Source organism: Marmota monax, unplaced genomic scaffold (assembly GCF_021218885.2).
Source record: "Marmota monax isolate L192 unplaced genomic scaffold, Marmota_monax_Labrador192_F-V1.1 WCK01_AAM20220418_F8-fsc00099, whole genome shotgun sequence".
Lineage (NCBI taxonomy): Eukaryota > Metazoa > Chordata > Mammalia > Rodentia > Sciuridae > Marmota > Marmota monax.
Window position 1 is genome coordinate 2,095,801 of NW_026692126.1, and position 15,298 is coordinate 2,111,098.

The 15,298-nt window shown below is 49.6% G+C and overlaps 1 protein-coding gene across 1 annotated transcript in view; it reads left to right on the plus strand.

Annotated features, from left to right (window-relative positions):
* The first annotated feature begins 3,037 nt into the window (after positions 1-3,037).
* Positions 3,038-15,298, plus strand: part of Syt2 (synaptotagmin 2) — a 111,402-nt gene continuing 99,141 nt past the window's right edge. The window contains exon 1 of the mRNA XM_058585856.1: positions 3,038-3,241. The gene's annotated coding sequence lies outside the window, so the exon portion shown is untranslated. The remainder of the gene's footprint in view (positions 3,242-15,298) is intronic.

A 15,298-nucleotide genomic window follows, 5' to 3' on the forward strand; every position in this document is an offset into this window, starting at 1 on the left:
GAGTTTTATTTGTGCTCCGAGTTATTTTTTTTTATTGTTTTGTTCACTGCACAGATCATAAATAATTACAGTTCATTTAATAGTCTTCCTGGAAAAGCTGGTCTTCACCACTTGTTAGGAAACCAGGATTTTTATTTTTAGTTACAACTAAAAATAAGATATCTTATATCACATGGACTGTACGATATTTAACTTTATTTTACCCATGTTTCATCCTCCTCTGTCTGATGTTTGGTGTCTTCTATTTTTTCTTTCTTTTTCTTTTCTTCTTTCTTTCTTTTTTCTTTTTCCTTTTTCCTTTCTTTTTTTTTCTTTTCTTTTCTTTTTTTTCTTTTTGTACCAGGGATTGAACTCAGGGGCACTTGCCCACTGAGCCACATCCCCAGCCCTATTTTGTATTTTATTTAGAGACAGGGTCTCACTGAGTTGCTTAGCACCTTGCTTTTGCTGAGGTTGGCTTTGAACTCATGATTCTCTTGCCTCAGCCTCCTGAGCTGCTGGGATTACAGATGTGCACCACTGTGCCTGGCTTGAATTAGTGTCTTCTATATTGAAAGCATTTTTATAGGATGTCTAAAAATTAAGTGGACTTTATAAATATATATAAATAAAATCAAGATACATTTAAACTTGCTATGTGTACAAAATCCGAGCAAACACTAGTGAAGAAGACCTCAGTGACAGGAAATGCATGTCAGTTTTACAGACCCATGTACTGAGTGCCTGCAGTGGGGCAGGTGTGTTCAGAGGCGGGTCCAGCCGTTGTTGGCTTAATTGTCGGGAACAACATGCAGAGTTAAGATGGATGCTCGTGGGCTGGGAGGATGGGAACCGCAATCCCTGGCCCCATGTTTGTGTTTGAGTGTGTGGAGAGGAGGCAGGAATGAGCTGGCCAGGTCTGCAGGAGGACAGGAAGGCGGGTGCTCCTGCCTGATCTCTTCTGTTTACTCTAAGGACAGACAACGGGCAGGGCTTTGAAAAGCTGTGTGAGAACAAAGACCTTCCTAGGATAGAGGGGGAAGCAATCCAGGTGTTCAGTGTAAGTGCTAGCAGACCTGGGAGCAACCAGGGACAAAAATGCTGGGCTTTATGTGCCAATTAGTGGCAAGTGGGGGAGGGGCACAGAGACTCTGCGTCCCCAGAGAGTCGTTTGGAGGGAGATGCTGCAATTGGTTCCTTGCTCTCTCTTCTTTCCTACATGGGAAAAATTAGAGAATGAAGCTACGAGGAAGCAGTGTTTAGTAGAAAGTGACAAAACAATGTAATCAAGGGAGGTAGATTTCCCCCCAGATAGCTCTGTGTTATATGGGCAGATCCCTACCTTCATGGGTTCAGAATGATCTTGCATACAGGCAGAGGGTTTGCCCTAGTGGTCATGCAAATCAGTGATGATGGACTAAGACTACAAGGGCTCATCTTTTAAAAATGATGAGTGGTTGAAAATAATAATAGGTTGGGTGTGGAGAGAGTGGATGTCTTTTCCATTCTTTGCTCTTCTAGCTCCTGGGGGAATAAGCGAGAGGGATGCTGAGCTCGTGATTAGGTTTATAACTCAGACACTACTGGTCCTGATGAATTAAAAGAACATTAAGGCTGTAGCCAGGGACACCACATTTTTCATTTAACCAAATTGATTGCAGCATTGACTTCCTAATAGTCTGGGAAGGCAGGCTGGCTTCCCCTGACCTTAGGTTCCCAGGCAAGCTTAGGAGAAGTTGGGGCACCAGATTGACACAGGCTTTCATTGCATGCGCGCAGCTGGGCCAACTGCCATAGAATTGAAGTGCGTTAGCCCGGTTAGCATGGGAACTGCAGTCCCTGTCTGGCTGCAGTCCTGTAGTTACACACTGTCAGTATTAGGAGTATGAAAGAGCAAGGGAGAAGAGCTTGTCCCTGTGTCCAAGAAACAAGTCCTTGAACATGCCTGGCTCAGAGAGGGGTTGGACATCCTCTTTTGCATGGGAACAACAACATAATGACAGCCACATCTTCCTTGATTAAAATTTGACTCTGCACATGTGGAGCACACCTGTAATTGCAGAAAGTTGGGAGGCTGAGGCAGGAGGATCACGAGTTCCAGGACAGCCTCTGCAATTTAGCCAGGTCCTGTCTCAAAAACAAAAAGGGCTAGGGATGCAGCTCAGTGGTAAAATAAATCAATAAATACTAATACCAATACTAATAAAAACGGACTCTGGAAGAGTTAAAGTGGGTATTGGAGTTGTGCTATACTGTTTGAGTTGTGTGCCTTCCTCCTCATGCCCCCAGGGATCCTGAGTAGGTTAGGGCTCCACCCTGTGCTTGCAATCCTCTTTCTCCCCAGACTCTCCCTCAATGCCACCACTTGCTGTGTGTGGCTCCTTGGTCCAGTACTGTACCTGAACTGTTTCCCCATCTATAAACTAAGCATAATACCCATCTTAAAAGGGATGTCTCACATATTCAGCAAACTAACACGTAGGGAAAATCTATCATTTAGGGGTTTCCTCTCTACCTCCTCCCCTTTTCCTGCACACCACCCTATTGTCACAGGCTCCAGGCACCTTTATCTTCTCCCAGAGATCCTCCTCTTCCTCACTCATCCTTTAGCCTCAAAGGCCCCCACCATCCCGGTGACCACTGTAGGTAGACTTACTGGGGCGGGGAGAAAAGAAAGGGATTCAGGGGCCCCAAATGGCTACGGGAATTCCTGAGCCTAATAACTTAGCCTTGAGCTGCAGAGGGTTCTGCAGATTGGGGAGAAAAGGCTGGCTCAAGCGAGACAACCCGTCGCGGGTGGGGAGGAGGCGGCCCCTTTCCTTGTCCTGCTCTCGCTGCCCTGGGAGCAGCCGCCTTGACCTTGAGCAGGAGGCGTGGGCGTGGAGTGCGGAGGGGGGCTGCGCAGACCCGACCAGGTCCCCGCAGGCAGGTCCTTCCCTCCGCCTCCTGCGGGCCTCCTCCCTCCGCGGTCCCCGCCCTCCCGCGCCGCCCGCCCGGTCTCCTCCCCTCACTGCAGCGCTCGCCGCGCTCGCCCATCGATCAGGCCCCCTCCCGCCGCCGCCTCGGCGCAGACTGCTAAGCTCAGCAAGTCTTGCGGCAAAGGCACTTCGGAGCCGAGTTGGGGCCGGGCGGAGCGGGGACTCCACGCCCCGGGGGAACGGACGCCGCTGCTAAACTGTCGCCAGCGCCGCATCCTTACAACCCGACGCGCCCTCGCAGCGGGGACCCCGAATCTCTCCTTCCTCCTGGGGGTCTGTCTCCAGTAAGTCCGTACCCCGCCCGTGGGGGCATCGACCTCCCCCTCCGAAGTTTCTCCATCCCCGCTACAGATTAGAGGGGCCAGGGTGGCGCTCGGGAAGTTTGAGGCCAAGGGTCCAGGCGCCCGCGCCGCCTCTGGGGGAGTTTGGAACGTCCGGGGGAAGGTTCGTTTGGGGGAGCCGGACGAGGGGCGAGGGGCCCGCTCCCCTGCGGACTTGGGGCCAAGAGGGAGCAGATTTCCTCTCCCGCCTCCCCGAGAGGAGCTGCGGAGGAGAGGGGGCCAACGACCCCTGCGCCCTCGCCCCTCTTGGCTGCCTCCCGGAGCCCCCATGCGCATCTTGCGCTCCCCCGCCCTCCTGAACGGTCTCTGACCAAGTGGGGACCCCCGGTTCCGCCGTCGTGGGAGGAGAAGGGAGGGTCCCCGAGCCCTGCGAACCGGAGCCCCTGGATCAGGGAGCGGTTGCAGAGCCAGATACAGGGACTGTCTGGAAGTGAGGGTCCAGAGGAGCAGGGACAGGGAGGAGCAGGGATGAAGGAGCCCCTTGCCTCCCTTCAAATCTCATGAGTCAGCACGACCTAGGACGTCCCATTCCTGCTCCAGCCCTTGTCCCCAGGTGCAGACAGCCTCACTCTTCTTTCTGGACTCTTCCATCTACCTTTCCCTTGGCACGGGGTTATATGAATCAAAGAGGAGCTGTATCCTTTCCCCTCCACTAATCCCAGGCATCCTCCCTTCATTTCCACACTCCACAGGTGCCTCCTGCCGCCCCTGGCCCACGCGGCCCACGTGGGCATGGGGTTTCTTGTTGGGGTAGAGGAATGAGAGCCCTCCCCTCTACACTCCCCGCAGCCGAAGAAAACAGTGCAAGGACAGAGAAGGCACTAGCCCAGAGGGACCACTGCAGTGTGGACAGGGCAGAGGCTGGCTGGGTGCAGGAGGCCCAGGTGGGAATGGGGTGGGCAGGAGATGAGGAAATCCTTAGCATCCGAGGTCGGGGCAAGAAGGTGGTCTGGGGCCTGACCCAGAAAGCCTGGGGGTAGATGCGCTAACCTCCTCTCCTCCTTCCTCTGCCCAGAGGGGTCCTCTCCCTGTGTAATAGATTGTCCTCAATCCAGTCGCTCCAGCTCTTGGCCACCTGGGCATTTCATTACAAGGGGTGACAAGGAGGCACAGGAGGGCCCTTAGTCCTTCCAGCCATCTCCCCCTACTTAGTCCAAGTTCAGCTTTTGGGCTGCTGGAAACATCCCTGTGATCATCAGAGGTGTTGAAAAAAATAGCCATGCCCTGTGCCCCTAGGGCTGAGTGGAAGGGGCAGGTGGAGGGGGCAGGGAGGCTCTGATGCAGTGGGACGTGCCTGGCGTCCTGGCCAGCGAGCAGTGGCAGTGGCCTGGCAGGCACTGCAAGCTGCAGCTTGTGTCAGGGCCTCAGGGGGTGAGTCAGCGTCAGGGGTCCATGCCAGGCACACTGAGGCCTGGTCCTGGGAGTCCAGCCCCAGACCTTCTTTTCCTCCTGCCCCTGGGGAATAACCCATGAGGGCTGCACCCCCACTCCTGGGCTTCCTCCCTCAGTATGGCCAGCCTCTGACCTGCTCGGCTCCCAGACACATCCTTAGGACTTCCTCATCTAGGACACATCCTTAGGACACATCTAGGACTTCCCTCAGGGTCTGGCTTTTACTGGGGAATTTTTGGGTTTCCTCCTCACCATCTCTCCTCTGTACCTGGCCCACAGAGGAGGGAGGAGATTTGGGAAAGTGGCGGAGGGGGAGGAAGAGGTAGGTGTTCCAATTACAGCCCCCCATAGACTGGCCTTGCGTCCCTGGAGAGGCAGAGACCAGACCACTGTGTTGTAAGTCAGCTTTACTCGTGAGATCTTTCCACTCAACCTGGGATCTTTTTTTTTTTTGTTTTGTTTTGTTATTGTTTTGAGAGGGGTGGGTTGTGCAAGCACATTTCTTTTTCTTTTAGTTCTGGGGCCTGATGTCTTCATTCAGACCAAGGGGCAGGGGGGAGGTGCACACTTTGCCCATTTCCCCATAGAGGAGGCCAACTGGCTTCACCAGTGACTGGGGTTGGTCACATCCCTGGCAAAGCATAGACCTTTCCATAGACTCGGCCTAGTCAGAGAGGCCTTTCCAGAGCTGGGTCTGGGTTGCTGGACCTACACTGCAGATGGAGCTCATTCCAGCTCTTTCCTCCACAGGCATCTTCCAGGCAGATGCAGCCAGGCCACCCCTGATACCGTGGAGAGGGGCGGGCTGGGCTTCGGAGGTGGCTGGAGAAGTCTCTTCCCTGCCAGCCACCCCAGTCCTCCCCAGCCTAGGTGTGCCTGACCTTGAATGGCCTCTGCTTGTTCTTTGTCCTGTCACCCCTGGATCTCCTCTTTCTCTGCTGAGTGGTAGAAGGGGTATGGGCAGGACCGTGGGGGCGTGGTGGTGGTGGTTGGGCCTAGTGCGCTGGAGGAATGACATGTCAATCCCTTGCTTGCACTGAGGCGCCTTGTGGATGATGGAAGGCCGCGGCTGAGTAGAAATGCTGCTTTGCTCAGCTTTGGGATTTGCTGTGTGGACTTTCCTGATCTGGGCAGGTTCTACTAAAGCTGGATTTGCTTATCTTAAGCTAAACATCTTAGATGGTCCAGTTTGCTGAGATTATTGTTTAGGAACTGGAAGGACCAGCCAGAGGGAGCAACAGAGAGGGCTTTTACACAGATGGTGGTTAAAACAGGAAGCAGCAAAGTATAGAGGCCCGGAGCCAGCTGGGCTTGGGTTCAGATCCCTGGGTCCTGAATTATAATGGTGTGGCCTTATTCATTCATTCACACAACAAGTATTTTTATTAGCGAGTACCTACTCTACCTACTCTGTGCCGATGTTCTAGTCACTGGATGCAGCCGTGAGCACAATAGACAAAAAATTCCTGTCAATCTGGATTTTGTATCCTTTGCCACCCCAATGTCACTTTCCACACTCACTCAGTTCTTGCTGTTTGACAGTCTGCTGTGTCCAGAGCTATGCTAGGCAACAGATTCAGATGGCAACAAAACAGACCTGGTTCCTGCCCATGGCGCTGATGATCTAGTGAATACCAAACAATTAGACAAATAATTACACCAAGAATCCACCGCAGCCCTGATAAGTATCATGGCAATAATAAAAGGATATGAGAGCATTTCATGGGGTGGCCTGACCAGGTTTAGAGAGTTTTCTCTATGAGAATAAGTAATACTACTTACCTTACAGGGTAATATTGTATAAATAACGATAATATCATCTTTAAAATAGTCCGTGGATCACTGGACAGATGCATTTCTAAATTCTGTGCATGAATCATCTCTACACAGGCAACAAGTTGATTATTCATCCTTCACTGGGTCAGAAGCCAGTCCAGGAAGCTGGGATTCAGTCCTGGGTCAGAAAGCCTGTGATAAATGACAGTTTCAGTTTCATTGGAGAAATGTCAGTCATCCTTTTTTTTTGGTACTGGGGATTGAACTCAGGGTACTTTGTCTCAGAGCTACAGTCTCAGCCCTTTTTATTTTTTTTCTTTTGAGACAGGGTCTCCCTAAGTGGCTCATGGCTTCACCATGTTTCTGAGGTTGGCCTTAAACTTTCAATCCTCCTGTCTCAGCCTTCCAAGTTGCTGGGATTACAGGAGGGTGCCACCGTGCCTGGCTTTTTATTTTATTTTTTCTAAGAGGCAGTAGAGTGACTATCACCAGATTGCCTGGGTTCCTCTTGGTTCTGCCACTTGCTCTGATTTTGGGCAAGTTAATCAACTTCTGAATCTCAGTATTCCAATCTGTAGAATGGAACTAACATTCCTGCCTCTGACTGAGGTTGCTGTGGGTGAGGAGTAAATGAATTAGATCTTGTAAAGTGCATTGCTCAGGGTGAGAGTCATATAAGCTTTTCTGTCGTGGTGCTCCTCACAGCCCTTTCCTTGCCCACAGACAGGACTCTGTCCTGGGTTCTCCAGCTGAAGGGACCATATTTCACCTCTGTTCATCTTAAAAACTCAAAAAAGATGCGCTCTAACTCCTTGGTGGTCACTGCAATATTTCATCCTTGCAATTTTCAGGGGCTTCTTTATGGCTAACAAGCCGTTTCTTGCCAAAGCTTGATTTCTGGGAAGGCTGTGTCCTGGCAATCCTTCATCTTCATCCCTGGAACAGACAGTTCCAAGAGGGGGCCAGAGTAAATTTGGATGCAAACCCAGAGGGACCTGATGAGTGAGTGGAGTCCAGCCTGCAGGGGGCACCCAACTGGTGGCCCCACCCCTACAGACTGGCTCTGAGATCCAACTCCACGGAGGACTCTGAAATGTGTGGCAAGCAAGAGCTGCCGTGGAACCGCCTCCTCAGATGAACTTCCAGATGAGGACGGAGTCCCCCAGTGAAGGGACGAGGAGTCTGGGTTCTGGAGGTCCCTTCCAGACCCTGCCCTGTAGGAAGGCAGGAGGAGTGTGGGGGCCGCTGAAATGAGCATTGCACCTCAGAGCGTCGGATGCTCTGATGCTCTAGCCTGCCCCCACATCTGAGGGTCCGGGAAAAGAGAGAGGGGGGGGAGAGGAGTTGCCTGCTGTCGTCAAGTCAAGAGGTCCTTCTTTGGCCACTTTATCTGGGGCCCCAGGATTTCAGCTTTGGCTGAACACACGTCCCTTGTCACTCGCAGCATGCAGAAAGGGTTTTTAGTACCACCATCAGATCTCAGAGCAGCCGTCACTGTCCCCATTTTACAACAGAGAGGCAAGGGCCCAGAGACATGGTGTAACTTATCCCAAATCTCCAGGCCACAGGTCCTTGCAGGACGGAGATGGCTGCTCAGAGTGGAGTTGCCCTGCCGTCGTCAAGTCCCTCCCCATCCTCACCAGTTCTGCCTACAGCATGGAGCCAGAGAATGGGGTTGGGGATTCTCGGGGGCCCTTGGGATGAAGTTACTGATACTTTGAGTATAAACTGGAGACTAGATGTTTGAAATCAGGCAGCAGATTTTTTTTTAAAAATTAGGCAGTGAGACTTGGAGAAATTGAATTGGCTCTCCTTCCCTGCTGTAGGGTTTCCTTGGGATTCTCCATAAAGGCTTGGGCATCTTCTTCAGGAGCACCTGCTCTGATGGGGGTAGGGAGGAGCCATGATAGGGTGCTGGGGTGACTGATGGGACACCCGCTGCAGCTGAATCTGAATCTGCCCAGCCACCTTGGGTGTAATGGGACACTGATCCCGCAGGCACCTGAGCCTCTGCAAGTTCCCAGTTTGGTGATTAAATGATAAATGTCTGAGATGCCAGACATGTGGCAGCCTGTGGAGCCTGGCAGCAGTGTGTGTGCATGTGTGTGTGTGTATGTGTGTGTGTGTGTGTGTGCTGGGTCTTAGGATTAGCTGCAAAGGCAGGGGAAATGGGAACTCCTTGGTGCCTGCTTGTCTTTCAGAGTCCAGGCTCGAGAAGTCAGATCCCCGAGGGATGCACAGCCTCAACGCCAACCCTCAGATGCATGGGTAGCAGGAGTCCACGCACAGTCTGAGCCACAGTGCCCTGTGCTTTCTCGATTCCCCACCATCCTCCTCTTGCCTTCACTTTCCATTCAACTCAACTAAGTACCCATGGCTGCAAAGGGAGCTCAAATTAACCACGGCTCCTCTGCTAACCTGGAGCTCCCCAAGGGCAGGGCATGAGACTCTTTCCCCTGTCCTGGATCCCCGAGGACCCAGAGGGAGCTCTCGTGATGGCCCATGTGGGGCAGCAGGGTTCCCACTGCTCCTCCAGCCCAGGCTTCCTGACTGCACAATCTGGGATCCTGCGAGGAATCAGGAAGGCTCCCTGGAGGCATTTGTGGGGACCAGGTGCCTCTGAGTGGTTCAGGAAGTTGTCAGACTGTGAACACCGGCAGGGCTTTCATAATGGGGCTGATGTGGTAGCTCTGGAATTTAGCAATTAGGGAATATTGCAATTAGAGGCAGAACTTACCCATGACTATTCCATGCATCTTAATATCTAGTGTAAGTGGTGTGACTATTAGCGTGGCACTAGAGAGCTGGGAAGATAGAAATGAATGAAGGGATGCTGTGAGGGGCTTGCAGGCTGAGCATGGGGTGGGGCTGGGACGAGCTTAACCCTTTACATGTCCAAGCTGAGGAATGACCCGGGGATGCAAGCAGCCGGTTGCATTTGTAAGATGTGACTGAGACAAAATTGCCCAGGCTCACCCTGGGCCTTTTTAAAAAAATTACTTTTATTTTTAGTTCACACACAGTAATCACACATATTTATGGGATATAGTGTGACATTTCTATATATATATGTATATATACACACACAATATGTAATGATCAGCTCAGGGAAATCGGCATCTCAGACATTTATCATTTTGTGTGTGCATGCAGGGTGTATGTGTGTGTGTGTGTGTGTGTGTGTTGGGAAACTTCAAATTCTATGTGCTTCTTCAGCTCAGGTTGCTTGCAGGTGTGGAGGGAGTGGTGGTGGAAGCCATGGGGCAGCCCAGTGGAGAAGCAGAGAGTGAGTCCTAACCAACTGTGTGCGTTTGTGAGAGAGGGGACAGTGCCTTCCTCACACCTGACCTTCCCTTTTCCTCTTGTTCTTTTCTCTCCCTCCTCACTCCTACTCCTGGCTTCAATTTCTTCTGAAGCCAAATGAGACCAGATGTGTTGGTGCAGGATCAAGTCAAGAGGGGACATTTGGAGTTAGTGGTTCTTGGGAAGGTGCGTGTTTGTTCCTTTCCAGAGCAGATGTGGCTTCCCCAAGGTCAGCCAGTGCTCTGGGCTCCAAGGACCCTCTGGACAACCCCTGCTCCCTAAGAGGTGGATGATTTGAGAGAAGTATCTCTTCCTCACTGTTGATTCTGCTCTGAACTAATGGTCCAGATGTGTTGGGCTGCTGCTTCCTGTTTTGGAAAGTGTCTGGGGAAAGAGCTTTTATGTCTTAATGGAAAGGAAGTCCTTTCTGATGTGTGACCTCACCTTCTCTTGCTGCTCCTTAGCTTCCTAGAGAGGAGGAGAGCCTGAGAGACAGCCTGCAGGGGGGTCCTGGAGGGTCCTTGACTGTGGTGGAGGTCTCTGTGTGCCTCTGCGTCTTGTGTGTATCTAGAAAGAGAATATCTAACAAACACATAGTCCCTTATCTCTGTCCTTCCTGGGGCTGTCTGGTTCCCTGTTTTGATTGTCAACCATGGATCACTCATTGTGCCAACTCAGATGAACCCAAATTACATGCCCCAGGGTAGGGTCTGGGACCAGATGCCAGGAGGAATGGGATCACCCACTCCACAGCTCAGGAGTGGAGGGAGGAAAACGAGAATCTGTTGGTTCAGTGCTAGGGGTCCTGCGGGGAAGCAGACCTGGGACTGAAATCCAGCCTCCCCATTGGGAGGCAAGAAAAGTTAGAGGTTAAACCCCAGGAAAGTCAAGGGCGGCCTGTAGCTAGGAGGAAGCAAGGAGTTAATTGGTGAGGGGGGAGGCCTCTCTTTCCCAGTGTGAGTCTCCCAGGAGGAGGAAAAAGCATCACTTTAATAAGGCTGCCCTGGTTCCAAATCAATCCTGGCGTTGCAGGAGGCAAAGGGGGAGACACAGCCGAGAAATCGGATTAGCTCTTTGATGCTGGGAACTGTGCTCCGCTGCTGTGGGAGGCAGGGAAGAAGCAAAGACTAAGCCAGCCATTGGCAGCCCAGATCCAGGGGTCTGAGGCTGTGGGGAGGCCTGGCCCCCACTGCCATCCAGTCTCTGCTGGTGGAGGGGCAACGGGGAACCCAGGATGCAGGCAGTACCGGGAGCCCAGGCTCTCACTGCTGCAAGGCTGGGAGGTGTCCTTGGGCTTCTTCTGGAGCAGACAGTGAGCCCCAAAGACCCCAGGAGAAGAGGAATGAGAAGGGGGAGAGGAGGCGTTTGACACCCCTGGCTCCATGCCCCCAGTTGCATGTTATAAAAGACACCTCCAAAGAAGGTGTAGGGCAGAGAGTCAGGTGGCCTAGGTTTAAACCAAGACTCCCACCTCCTGGCCATGGGTCCCCAGGCAAGTCACTTAAACCTTCTATACCTCAAGGTCTTCTGAGAATGGAGCTAGTAACACATAGGACACGTGGCCCTGGAAGACTACATGTGATGTCCTACAACAGTAGTTCTCCAGATGGGATCCACAGATACCTGGGAGCCCCCAAGAATTTTTCAGAGGGAGCCCCAAGGTCAAAGAAGTTTTCGTAATAACCCTAAGTTATTGACATTTTCACATGTGATGGTGATGGGTACTGAGGCAACTGTGGGCAAAACTGCTGGCACCTCTGCAGAAGTCAAGTTTGTGGTGTCAACTGTACTGGTCATTGTCTTCTTCCCCACCACACACCTGCTAACAAATAAGTCAGTAAATGAGGAAATGGCAGTTTCACCTGAGAATGTCTTTGATCAAGCACAGATGGTATGGTTTTATTAAATCCTGACTCTGCAATACACACTTTCTCTCTCTCTCTCTCTCTCTCTCTCTCTGTGTGTGTGTGTGTGTGTGTGTGTGTATGTGTTGCAGTGCTGGGGATCCAATCTAGGGCCTCGCATACTAGGCTGAACTATATCTCCAGCTCCTGGAGAGCACACATCTTGTTTTGTTTTGTTTTTGGAACCGGGGATTGAACCCATGTCACATCCCCAGCCCTTTTTTGTGTTTTATTTACAGACAGGGTCTCACTAAGTGGCCTAGGGCCTCTCTAAATTGCTGAGGCTGGCTTTGAACTCTCAATCCTCCTGCCTCAGCATCCTGAGCCTCTGGGATTATAGGTGTGCGCCACCACGCCCAGCTTGGAGCACACATCTTATAAATAGTCATTGTGGTGAAATGAGAAGTACGCTTCTGCATACTGAAATAATTCTCTCATAAACTAAAGATTAAGGGTTAGGGATATAGCTCAGTGGTAGACACTTGCCTAGCAAGCATGAGATCCTGGGTTCAATCCTTAGTATCTTAAACAACAAAACAAAACAAAAACTCACCACCAATACCTATGCATTTGTTTGAGTTACAAGCTAAACTAACCACATTTAGTGAGGGACACCATTTTTACTTGAAAGAATGATGGACAAATTACAATTATTTAGAATTGGGCGTTGAGCAGGCATTTTTACAAAAATGAATGAATAGAGACTGCGACTTCAAGAAAATCAACTGACAGTATTTGTTCCCAATGATAAAATTCAAGCTTTCAAGCAAAAGAATTAGAATTTTGGGAAACTCACATCTATTGCCATGAAAAAAAAAAAAAGACTTCTGATTAGATTAGCTAGAATATTAATGGATGTGATTTGTCAATATTTTGAAGTTTTTCAATATCTGAAAGATCTGCACAACTGAGCAAACCAGTATCTTCAAAATGATAAATTATGGTGTTATAAAATCATGCTCAGAGTTAAAAGATCCATTCCAAACTTAAGGTTTCAGACTCCACACTGCAGCTAAACCTTTAAGAAACTACCATGTATTGAGTTTTGGTGACTTGTCAAAGAAGAATATCCACAGTGATCTGCAAAGGCTTTAGCAAATCCTCCTCCCCTTTCACAACTATACTTCTGTATGAGTTTGGATTTTCTTTTCTCCTTCAATCAAAGTAACTTATTGCAACAGATTGAATACAGAAGCTGGCATGAGAATTTAGCTGCCTTCTAGTAAACCAGCCATCAGAGAAATTTGTGGAGATGTAAAATGAGGCCTTCTTACTAGATAGAACTTCCACTGTGTGTGTGTGTGTGTGTGTGTGTGTGTGAGAGAGAGAGAGAGAGAGAGAGAGAGAGAGAGAGAGATACACTGGGGATGGAACCTAGGGCCTTCTGCATGATAAGCAAGTGTTCTATCACCCAGTTATATCCCCAGTCCTTTTTATTTGGGTTTATTTTTTATTATTTTTAAAATTTTAATTAATTTATTTTTGTGGTACTTGAAATGGAACCCAGGGATGCTTTACCACTGTGCTATATCTCCAGCCCTTTATTATTATTTTTTTTTTTATCTTGAGACAGGATCATACTAAGTTGCTGAGGTTGGTGCCAATCTTACTATCCTCCTGTCTCAGCCTCCCAAGTTGCTGGGAGTACAGACATGCACCACTGTACCTAGCTTATAGTTACTTAAAAAATATTTTAATTAGTTGTTGATGGATCTTTATTTTATTTACTTATTTGTGGTGCTGAGAATTGAACCCAGTGTCTCACACATGCCAAGCAAGTGCTCTACCGCTGAGCCCCAGCCCCAGCCCTACAGTTACTTTTTATTGAACTATATTATGATACTATATAAAGAGTTTATTGCTTTTTTAATATAATAATTTAGAAATTTCTCAGTTTTAATTTCTAACATCAGGGACTAATGTTGTGGCTCAGTGGTAAAGCACTCGCCTAGCACACTTGAGGCACTGGGTTCCATCCTTAGCACCACATAAAAATTAATAATGAATAAATAAATAAAATAAAGGTATTGTGTTCACCTACAATTAAAAAAATATAGTTAAAAATTTATAATATGGTAATTATTGGTAGCTATAATCCACATAACCACAGGCTCTTGGAGGGTCCTCCATCAATGGGTCTTGGGACCATATTTGAGAACACCATCCTAGGTGAAGGCAAGCTGGTAGCTGGGCACCCAGTAAATGCCAGACAAAGACTGCTTGCTCCTCAGAGCTCCTGACTTCCCAGGATTTGGTACTGTGGGACAGAACCTGGGGCATTCTGTGTCTTAAATGTCCAGGGTCACCTAGTAGCCTTGCTGGGCATCCTGCATGAGACTAGCTGGCCCCTAGAGATGCACATCCAGGGTCAAAGAAGCCCCAGGGGATACCTAGCCTACTGGCTTCACGTGGGCTCTGGGGCAGGGGCTCTTCCAGGACTGCTTTTCTTGGAGTTGGGAGAGAGGATACCCAGGGACTGGCCCCCTCAACTGCTCCAGTCCTTTATTTATTTTTCATTTTTTTAAAGATTTATTTTTTTTTAAGAGAGAGGGAGAGAGAGAATTTTAATATTTATTTTTTAGTTTTTGGCAGACACAACATCTTTGTTTGTATGTGGTGCTGAGGATCGAACCCAGGCCGCACGCATGTCAGGTGAGCGCGCTACCGCTTGAGCCACATCCCCAGCCCCCAGTCCTTTGTTTTAAAGACAAGACCAACAAAGGGAAAGTGACTTCTCAAAAAAAAAAAAAAAAACACAGTGAGCCATCAACTCAGCAGTGATCAAGTCACAACCAACACCTGAGAGGGTCCCTTGTAACTGGAGTGCCTCCGCCCACAGCGCCTAGGTACTCTGTGGTGGGGCCCTGCAAATGGTCAGTCGTGCATTCCGATGCCCCCTGTGTGTCATCCCGTTTTATCTTTATAACAAGGCTGAGCTCTGCTGAGGTGAATTTGAAGATCACATTATCATCTGTTTAAGGTGCACAATTCAGTAGTGTCTAGTAAATTTACAGCATGGAAGACCAATACCAGAATCCAGTTTTAGAGCATGTTTTACCCCATTTATAGAGAGAAACCGTCTCAGGTAAAATAATTTCCAAGGTCACCCTGGGAATGGGTGGCAGAATTAACACCCAGATTCAAGTTTATTTGTTTTCCCGCGCCACACTCCCCAGGGGCACACTGCAAAGAAGAGGGTCAGCTGGTCCATTGTTTGGGGGCTGTGGGCAAATGTCACCCCTAAAGGCTGGTGTCACAAGACTTTCTTGAGAGCTGGTCATGTCAGTCCAGTTTGAGCATGATTCTGGCCACCCAGCTCTGTGGATGCTGAGGAGATCCGGATCTCTGCTCCTCTCCAGGGTAAAATTGCATGAACGGGGAGCTTCCATCGCCTAATTTACAGGAGACCTAAAGCTCCTTGCTGAGCAGGTCCTCTAGGGTCTGGGAAGTAAAAATTTCAGGAAGTAAATAAAATTGGTTCTTAACACTAGTAACCCCTAATGGTAAGGCATCTAGCCACATTCCTCCTGCTGCATTGACTATCCATTTCCACTTCCTATCCACTCTTCCAGTCCTCCTACCCAGTGAGTCTGGGGGGGTCAATGTACATAGTTTAGAGAATAAC